Genomic DNA, 9,805 nt, shown 5'->3' on the forward strand with positions numbered 1-9,805 from the left:
TGTATAATAATATTAATAATAATAATAATAACTGTATGACAATCCATAAAATTAAACAATGCAAATTCAAAGTTACATGAAGCCATTTTATTCTTAAAAGAAATAATTACTGAGAGACAAAAGAAAATTAAACACATTACCTTTATATTAAGATTAGTTTATATTTTACATGAAATAATAATAATAATTATACTAAAAATTGTTCCTTTTGTCTTGACATTATTATTGATAATAAAAGATATCATGAGATGAGTGTCTTCCAGTATACTGCACCGGAGTGCAACAATATGTTGATTATAAGAGGTTTTTATTCTAGTATGCAGCCTCTCATGTGCATTGGTTATTTCCCCAAAGTTTTATTTTTCCTTGCGCAGGATAATTGTTGCATATCTTGGGACTGATTATCACTTACTATAAAAAATGTTTGCAATGTTTTATACCTTGCCATTAGTTTAAGCTTGGGAAAAGTATTGTGTATATATATTTGATTTAGGATAGATTAGGGGAGGAAAAAAGAACTGTCAGTTTAATTATTATTATTATTATTGCTATCTGTGTGTCATTACTTAGATGTTCTTTAATTTCCTGTCCTTTAGACACAACAGGAAGTGGGAAGATATCTTTTCAATGTCAGGAAGATCTTATCCTGTTTGCTATTTTGCAGTATAAAGTTGAAAAAAAAAAAACAATTCGGGGTTCAACCAACTAATTTTGGCATATAAATTCTTAATGGCCCGTGTTACTGGGGATGTGGCAGAGGGGGTGAGTCCATTGCCTAAACACATTGAGCAGGAAGGTGTCCCTCTTTCTCATCTCAGAAATGTGGGGGGGGAGGAGGAAGGTTTCCCCTCTATGCATGTTCTGGTAGGAAGTACGGATTTATAGCTTTACCCTCCATTTCCCCCTCTGGAGATATTGCAAAACAGGACAATTAGAGAGTGAGTCTCCCTAACTCGAGACACAGTCAGGGGGTTCTAGCTAATCACTATTTTATCCAAATATAAAAAGTTTTGACTTGAATTATACTTTACCCCTTTAAGAGAGTCGGGTGTCTATTCAGATCAGATGGCCACTGCTACAACACTTCACCATTAGCAGTTTCAGGGGAACTTTATATACACCCACTGGTACTCAGGTCAATGACATCACCTGGGAACCTTGTGCCTGTATATACATTACTGCTTTACTCATTCCCCTGGAAGAGGGCAGATATCTGTGGGGTCCTTAGTATAGAAGGGCTTCCAGAGTCCTATAGGCAAACCCTTACAACCTTTTTTGGGAAACAGTATGAGGGGAAGAGGCCCTTGTTCCTCAACATTCACTGAACTCCCTTTTCTAGCCACAGAGACTGCATACCTAGATAAGGGTCTAGCTGGAATTTTAAGGGGAACCCCACACCATTTTTTCTTCTAGTTCTTTTTTTTCATTGGCCTATCAAGAATTGTATTCATTGGCCAAGGAGGGGGGCAGTGGAGGGCTGTAGTTTGTAGCCAGCTAAAGATTGCTTTCAGGCATAGGGGAGCACAATTTCTGAATATGTATTTTGTTCTTAGTGTTTGGGCAGCTGAAGAATCCGCCTGATCACTTGTATGCTGCCAAATAGTGTGCCCCTTACCTCCATCACCACTGCTGGCTATCCCCAGCTCCGCTGCTCTTGTTAGCCCCCTATTTGATATCAATACATTTAAGTGTAAAAAAGTGACATAAATTATTTTGGCATAAAAAAAATTATATATATATATATACTTATTTATTAAAGCCCTCCACCCCAGCATACACGCACATACAAATGAAAACACGCATCTGGTGAGAAAACGTCTAAGTGAGAAAATGACGATTGCACCACACATGTTACAGGTCACCGTGTCAGACTGAGAACAATCATTTTAGCGCCATCACTCCCTGTTAACTCTAACCTGATGAGCAGCAAAGGCTTTAAAAATGTTGCGTATGAGCAATTTTGGCTACTGTAGTTTTTTTTTTCCGTTTCATGAGAACAATTTTAAGTCTTGACATAATTTTACCCAACACGACCTCATCTTTCAAATTTGCAGATCACTCTCCACCCCCATGATGTCTCAGTGGTGCCATGGTGGTGGGTGAGTGATCTTTTATTGGTTTGCTAACTCACACTGGTGTATTTATGGTTGTTCGTCTTCACTTGATATCACATAGATGGTCTGATGAAGGGACCTGCTGTTGTACCAAAACGTTGTATGCTTTGTGATATGTTCCACTTGCATCAATAAAAGATGAAAATATATCACAGTTGGTGTGCCAGTGACGTTTCTATACACTGAGTGGGCAGATTATTATGACCACCACATCAGTACTTCGTTGGGCCGCCTCGTGACTCCACGAGATGATGAAAGGTGATGCGAGGAATCTGACACGGCGCTGTTGCCCTTCTGTTGTCTTGTACCAGTCTTGCCCCTCCCCCGTTCTGCCCTAACATTGACTAGTCGCTGACGGCCACAATTCGCACGTTCAGACATGATATTGTGGTGCCTTGTGTAACGCCGTAAGTCCGCTTGCTCCAGTCTCCGCCGCGGCCCCTCTGCGTTCCACCGTGGAACGCAGAAGCGGCACGAGTTCCGGCTTGTGAGTGGGCGGCTGCGTTCCACGGTGGAACGCGGAAGTCGATCGGGCCGATCAGCGGTCCCTCCCTTAATTCCTGACACTATTTAAGGAGACGAGCGAGGCAGCATGGCGTTCCGTTATTGAGGTCAGAACGCCTGCTGCCTCCTGAACCTGGATACCACACTGCTGACAACCAAGACTGGGACCTCTCTGCTGGACTTCAATACCACCCTCTGTATACAGAACTGCAAGTACTACTCCCTTTGGAGTGTTGCCTCATTGAGACTGTGTCTGCTTCTTACATAGACTGTGTACCTCGATTGATGCCAGAGTCTTGCTAATACACCAGTGTCATCTGCATTGAGCTATTTACCTGCACCTTAACCACTGATTGCTTACAGCCTATGAAGTAATAGTGCTGTCACTACTAATATTATTTGCCTGACTATGATGGTAGAATCTCAAACTCGCCGTTAAGATTGCGAGTGACGCCTGAGATTCGTATCTGATTGGCTCCATAGGGAAACCCCTCCGCAGTTGAGATCCACCATTTAGAAATTCCCCATAAGCGTGACACCTTGTCACTGCTGCACTCACTTCGAGGAGATCTACCGTTCAGGAGTGCGATGGGACATGTGCAGTAGTTTGAAGAACTAAAAATCCATATTGGTGGGTGGTTAAAGGGAATGATTAAAAACATATTTACAATGTAAGAACAGAACAAGTAAAATATAAAATTATAGACACACACATTGGCCGGGTACTGGTAATAGATGTACTCCAGCCCTGAGGTACTTTTGATTAGGTGACCCAAATCAGAGAGTATTTTTAGTAATTTAAGTTTTTATTCAGGTTTTGGTGTTGGTATAAAGATATAGGTCAACTATAACAATAGTTGAAAAGCAATTAAATCATCATAAAACATATACCTAACTGGTTTAAACAATAATTTAACAATAATATAATGAAAAGAAAAAGGGGAGGAAAAAAAGGAAGAAGGGGAGTATAGAGAGTGCATCTTATGTCGTGTTCACGGGGAGTGATAAAACGTCGGAGAGCAAGGCATCGCCATTGGTGTTTTCAAGTGATTGCCACGGGGACCACACCTGTTCGAATTCATGGATAGTATTGTGTAATCGGGCCGTTAGGTATTCAAAATTGTAAATTTCATGGATCCTTCGCACCAGTTCTACGTGGGACGGGGAAGTAACTTGTCGCCATTTTAATGCTATAAGGCATCTTGCTGCAGTGAGAACATGGTTGACAAGTTTAGTAATAGGTTTCGGGAAGTGTGGAATGGGGAGCCCTAAAAGCAAATGTATAGGGTCCTCTGGTATAGTCCGATCTACTAGTTTTTGGAGCAGCGTCGTTATATATTTCCAAAAGGGCCATATCTTAGGACATTCCCAGAATATATGGAATAAACTGCCCCTTGAGATCAAGCATCTCCAACATACTGATGGGAGCGAAGGATTCATGCGATTTCAGGAATTCTGGGGTGCAATACCAGTGGTAAAGAATTTTGTACTGATTTTCCTGGTATAAAGTACAGATGGAAGTCTTTCTAGGATTAATCCAAATCTTCTCCCATTCCTCCCTCTCCAATGTTCGGCCTAAAGCTCTCTCCCATCTACACATATAGTTATGCTTCGGGAAAGGTGTAACGCAATTCAAATTAAGTATTTTGTAAATGTCTGCTATCAAATGTTTGCGAGTAGGTCCTTCTAAACACATTATTTCGAATGATGTTAATGGCGGGAAAATAAGTGACGGGGAGATTGTATATGCAAAATGTTTAATCTGAAGAAATGTAAAAAGGGATCTAGTTTGTAAATTAAAATCAGTTTGTAGATTCGGAAAGGGCAATAAAGTCCTATCAACTTTATGAATTATGTCGTTAAAGCGAAAAAGGGACTGCTCTGACCACGGGCGGGCAGTATATCGATTAAGTGTAGCGGGAAGGAGGGGTGTGTATAAAAATGATCTCATTGAGATAGTAGTTAATGTAAGGTTAAGTTTAGTCCCTATGGAATGCCATATATCTTTAGTGTGTTGCATTGTAGATAAAAGCGAAGGTACATGAGCAGCCTGTAGGTTAGGCCATAAGAGGAAATTTAAATGTAGTGGTGAGATCCAGAGGTTTTCTATTTCCGCCCATCTATTAGGGGGATTCCCTCAACATACGTCAACATTACAGGTCAAGTCTAATTGAATGTGATTAACTGCTACTAGCTATATACTGACTTAAATAAATGAGAAGCTTCACATACATGTTTTGATTATGCAGTTGTCTATGTATGTTTATTTTAAATGCATTTTATAATTTTTAATAACTGTTTTTCCATAAACTCTAGACATGCATGTTTGTATGAGCATAATATGTTTGGCCATATTATCTAACTGAACTGCTTCAGCACAGTATTTTCCTAAACAAGCCATGAAAGAAAATTTCATGGTTGCAGTATGTATCATCTCAGAAGGGAAAGACCCCTTTGACAGTTTGACATCCACTTTGAATCACACGAATTCACAAACAGTGCATACATTATATATAACTTAATCCATAGTTCAATCCATTAGTCTGCCCTTTGTTCTCCTTTTGCATGGTTTTTAATAAAAATTAAAAAATAGCTTGCCCCATTGACTGAGAGTTATTAGCACAGTAAGCATACAGTCTGGTACCCACAAATCAAGAGGGCTTTAAGTATGGGTTGTGGCATTGCGTGGCAATACCACAGTGTTAGGTGGCCTCAAAGTGACCCAGGATTCTCAGCCAGAGGGGCTGAGTGGCTCCAGGAAGAAAGTACATGTACCAGGAGAGAACTGCCTTTTTGGTCCTTTCCTTGTTTTCTGGATTCTAGTTGGGATCCTGGAGCCAGGAGATTTCTTAGAGCTCTGTGTGGGAGGAAATCTCCATTCCTGGGTCCATGCTTTAGTGGCAGCCAGCACCTGATTGTGCACCTGTGTGCATCCGTCATGAGGAGGGTGCTGGGATGTGTTCAGGGCCCCACCTGTGAGTCAGGAAAATGCCACCCAGGAGTCAGAGTGGAGGCCAGTGCAGCAGGGAGCTGCGGGGGGTGTGAGACCTATTGTGCAGGTTAGCACGAGACCGCCTGGAGGAACAGACAGTGGCCTGAGGCCGGAGCAGCAGTGCTGTGAATGCAAAGACAGGAGGCTGGATGTGCCTGAATTTCTGTTATAAAGAACCCCTGCGAGGGTAATCACATCGTTTTGTGAATGTTTATTTAATAAAAGTGGGCAAGGAAGCCCTTAAAGAAACCTGTGCGAGTGCTCTGTGAGTTCCCCAATGTCACAGTTTGTATAACATAGCATGCACAACAATGGTCACATATCTTCCTACTGTTGTAAATGACTCCAGGCAAAATAAGACAAGATTCTTCTTCCTCAGCAAAAAGCTGAAAATACAGAAGATCTCTGCTTCTACCCTTTCTGCCCACTACAGTGATGGTGTACCAGCAGATGTGTACACACTTGATAGCGCAATTTCCCTATACTGTTGCATTTACATGCATATACACTGTATACATTACCTGGTACAAAAGGTTTCAACAGACCATGTCAGTGTAGAAGTTTCTTCAAAGCAGCATCTCACATAAAATCAATTAGCATGTGAACTGAAATCCATGTATTTAGCTAATTAAAACCATGGAACTGTTGTTAAGACATATTTCTGCATAAGCCTTTCTCTAGGCTTTTCAGTTTGCCTCTATATCATAAATTACATACTCAAAATTACATTTAGGGGAGTAAACTACAAAAAAATTACATTATGTAGAATCCAATGTGCCAGTTTCCTTGCTCTGATTGTTTATTTTTTTATTGATTGATAAGAAACATTGCAGCAAAGCCTGTTACAATATTTCCCATCAGTCAAACAAGATGAACTATTGCTAACCACCTTTTCCATTAATATATACAATTGTTGTTCCAAAATAACTTTAGTTTACTAACTGTTGTAGCCATACTCATATTTGTTATAATATTTTCAGAGGTACTACTTACCCTAGTCTGCCCTGGTTACTGTCACAAGTGTGCTATCCTAAACTTTGCTTTAGAAGACACATTTAAAAATTAAATTAGCCTAAGCAAGACAATGTTTTACTTTACTTTGCGGGTAAATTGTAAAGATATGATATGTTAATGAACTTATTAAATATCAAATAAAGTGTAACTATAATGTAAACATTTATTTAATATTCTCCAATAGTCATATTGCTAACAGAAACATGTAGAGAATTGTAGTGCTAAGTTTTTCAAATAACACAAATAGCATAGTCACCATCGTTTGACTTCAATGCCTAGAGGAGAAACTTTTTTTGTGTTTTCCATAAAGAGAATATTACTTTAACTGAGTTTATTTTTTCCTTAAATCTCCACAGACCTAATATATTTTGTTCAATATATTAAATATACAGTATAACAATGAAGGTACAACAATAAACATAGCAAAAGCATGGTCAGGCAAGCACACCCAAAAAAGAACAGTTAAATAGAAAACATTTGTTGACATTGTCCGGGGTAATCTGGCACTCTTTGTTTAACCCTTTTGTGAACAAAAGTAATTGATACCTAGATGTCCAGGACAAATTTCAGTATGTATCAGTTAATTGGACAAAAACATAAAAAAAAATATTTTTAATATCTTTTAATGAATGTATTTTGTTCTGACTTTCACATTAACAGCTAGATGTGCTTTGCTCTGTGGTACAATACCAGTTCAGCTGGCATCCCAATTTCCGTCACAGAAATAGATATTCCATCAGATAGACATCATATCAAACACCTCCATTTTCATAATCTTACCTCCAATTCAATGTTTCAGCAGCTGTGAAGGGTATCTAAATCTGACTGTGTAGTCCAATAGGCACCAAAGTTAGACCTATTGCTCCTTGTGTTAATTAATAAGTAGCAGAACTGTTCTGACACACCACCTCTCTTTCGTTACAATACAAGTCTGTGTGAGAATGCGTAGGATGAGGGGTTTGGCTGGTTCACAACTATACCAGCACAAAGCTCTGGAGTGAGAGTGCAAGAAGCAGCAATTTCAGGGTATGTTAAGGCATTTTTGAGTAGAAATTAATAATACATGATAAAATGTGGGGGCACAGGGCTACAAAGAGAGAAAAAGTTAGGAGAAGCATACACAATTAGGTTCTAAAGTGATATCAAGGTCAAAAGGTTTTTAGGCTGTTTCCAAGAAAATTAAGATTTCAGCTTTCTGATTACTCTTCTCTATCACATAAAGGCTGATTACTTTGCTTTTAATTAATATTAGAGTAAAGTCTTAGGGGTCTATTCACTAAGCTGCCGTAGGCATCCGAGTGAATCACCGACCTGAAGTGAAGTGAGCTATTTACTTCAGGCTGGTACGGCTGATTTCAGCCGTACATCGGCTGAAATCAGCCGTTCATTGGCTTGCTTCGTGTGCCTTCGGGTCGGTCGAACATGCTCAGCATGTTCGGCCGACCCAAAGTGCAGAAGGAGTTCGACTCAGCCGATCCAACATCTGGAATGGCTGAGCCGAACCTCCGGCAGGCTACTCACTGCTGTTCGGGCTATTCCTAAAGATGCCGAACAGCAGTGAGTGAATAGCTGAATGCCGCTGAGCGGCATTCGGCTCGGCTGTTTTGCTCGGTCCCTCAGAGATACCAAGCAGAACAGCAAAAGAGTGAAAAAAGTTAAAAAAGGCAATAGAAAACGATTGTGCGGAGCTAGCAGTGACAGCTAGCTCCGCCCAATAGTTTCCTATTGTCCGGCGACTCTGCTGCCTCCCGCTCCCGGCCGCCCAGGAGAGAAACACTGCTGTGTCTTTTTTTCTTTATTCTGACACGAGCGATGTCAGAATAGAAAAAAAAAAGAAATTGTCCCATTGAAAAGCATTGGTACATTACTATTGGCTATTTCAATTTGCAATAGCCAATAGTAAACTATCATTGTACCTGCCCTCTGCTGATGGACCTGATGGGGAACATAGAGGATGGGGAGTAGCAGAGGGTGGGTTTTTCGATTCTGACATCGCTCGTGTCAGAATAAAGAAAAAAAAGACACAGCAGTGTTTCTCTCCTTGGTGGCCGGGAGCAGGAGACTCCCGGGGCGCCAGGGAGAGTTAGTGTAGGCCGGTGTGCTGCGCTTGGTTGTGTATGATCCACCTTTTTAATTGGTCTCTAAATTGTGTAAAAGGTGAAATATCACAAACTTAATACAGTGCCAGTGATCAAATCCTTATTGCGACTGTATACTGAAATAAATGTAAAAAAAAAAGGAAATGGGTGTGTACCTAAATAATTATTAATATTGGGTTAACAATGGTGATTGTGAATATATAACTAAATGAATAAATATATAATTTATCGTGTGAAAAAAAGTTATAAAATCTAGTTGAAAATGGCTTAAACGAGTGAATTATTCCGTCTGGCAATCAAAAATTAAAATTAAAATGAAGATAAAAATATAATAAAAATCGCTTGTATAAACAGTCAAAGGCTACAAACCAGTATGCAAAATTTCTTATAAAACCACATCTACTGATATAAAATGAATATAATAAAGTGTATATAGAGGTATATAAACGGGGATTATGGGCAGCAAGAATCTATTGTCCTCCAAACAGCGTTGGAAATAAAGTGTCTTTTACTTGTAGTTCCATTGATGAGTCCGCAGAGGGAAAAATACTTCTATAATAGTCTCTCTCCCCTCTCCTGCCGTCGGGCTGCACTTCCTCTCAGCGGCGGTGTGTGGACAGCCTCCAGTTGTGGATGGAGAACCCTCCGGAGAGATCAGCCAGGAAAACGAGGGGGGGACAGAAGGGGGGATTTAAGTGCAGATGCAAGATCCTTTATTTAAAAAGTTTTAAAATGATTGCACTTACAAACTTCCGTTGGTAAAACAGCATATGCAACCTGTGTAGAACCTATTCCCAGGGTGTCAGCGAGGAAACAAAGCACTCCCTTTACGTGTTTCGTCCTAAAGACTTTTTCAAAAGGGAGAGTTAGCTGTTTGGAGATCAGTGTCCCTGGTTAGCAGGTAACCAGGGACGCTGATCTCTCTGCAAGTGGCCAGAGCCAGCCGTAATATCACAGCTGGCTCCGTCTATTCTGACATGCTCGTGTCAGAATAAAGAAAAAAAGACACAGCTCTGTTTCTCTCCTTGGCTGCCGGGAGCGGGAGACTCGGCCGCCGCTCGGCCAGCTTCGGCTTTCAGCAC

Source organism: Nanorana parkeri, unplaced genomic scaffold (genome assembly GCF_000935625.1).
Source record: "Nanorana parkeri isolate BGI_ZX_2015 unplaced genomic scaffold, ASM93562v1 scaffold2861, whole genome shotgun sequence".
In the NCBI taxonomy this organism is placed as follows: Eukaryota; Metazoa; Chordata; class Amphibia; order Anura; family Dicroglossidae; genus Nanorana; species Nanorana parkeri.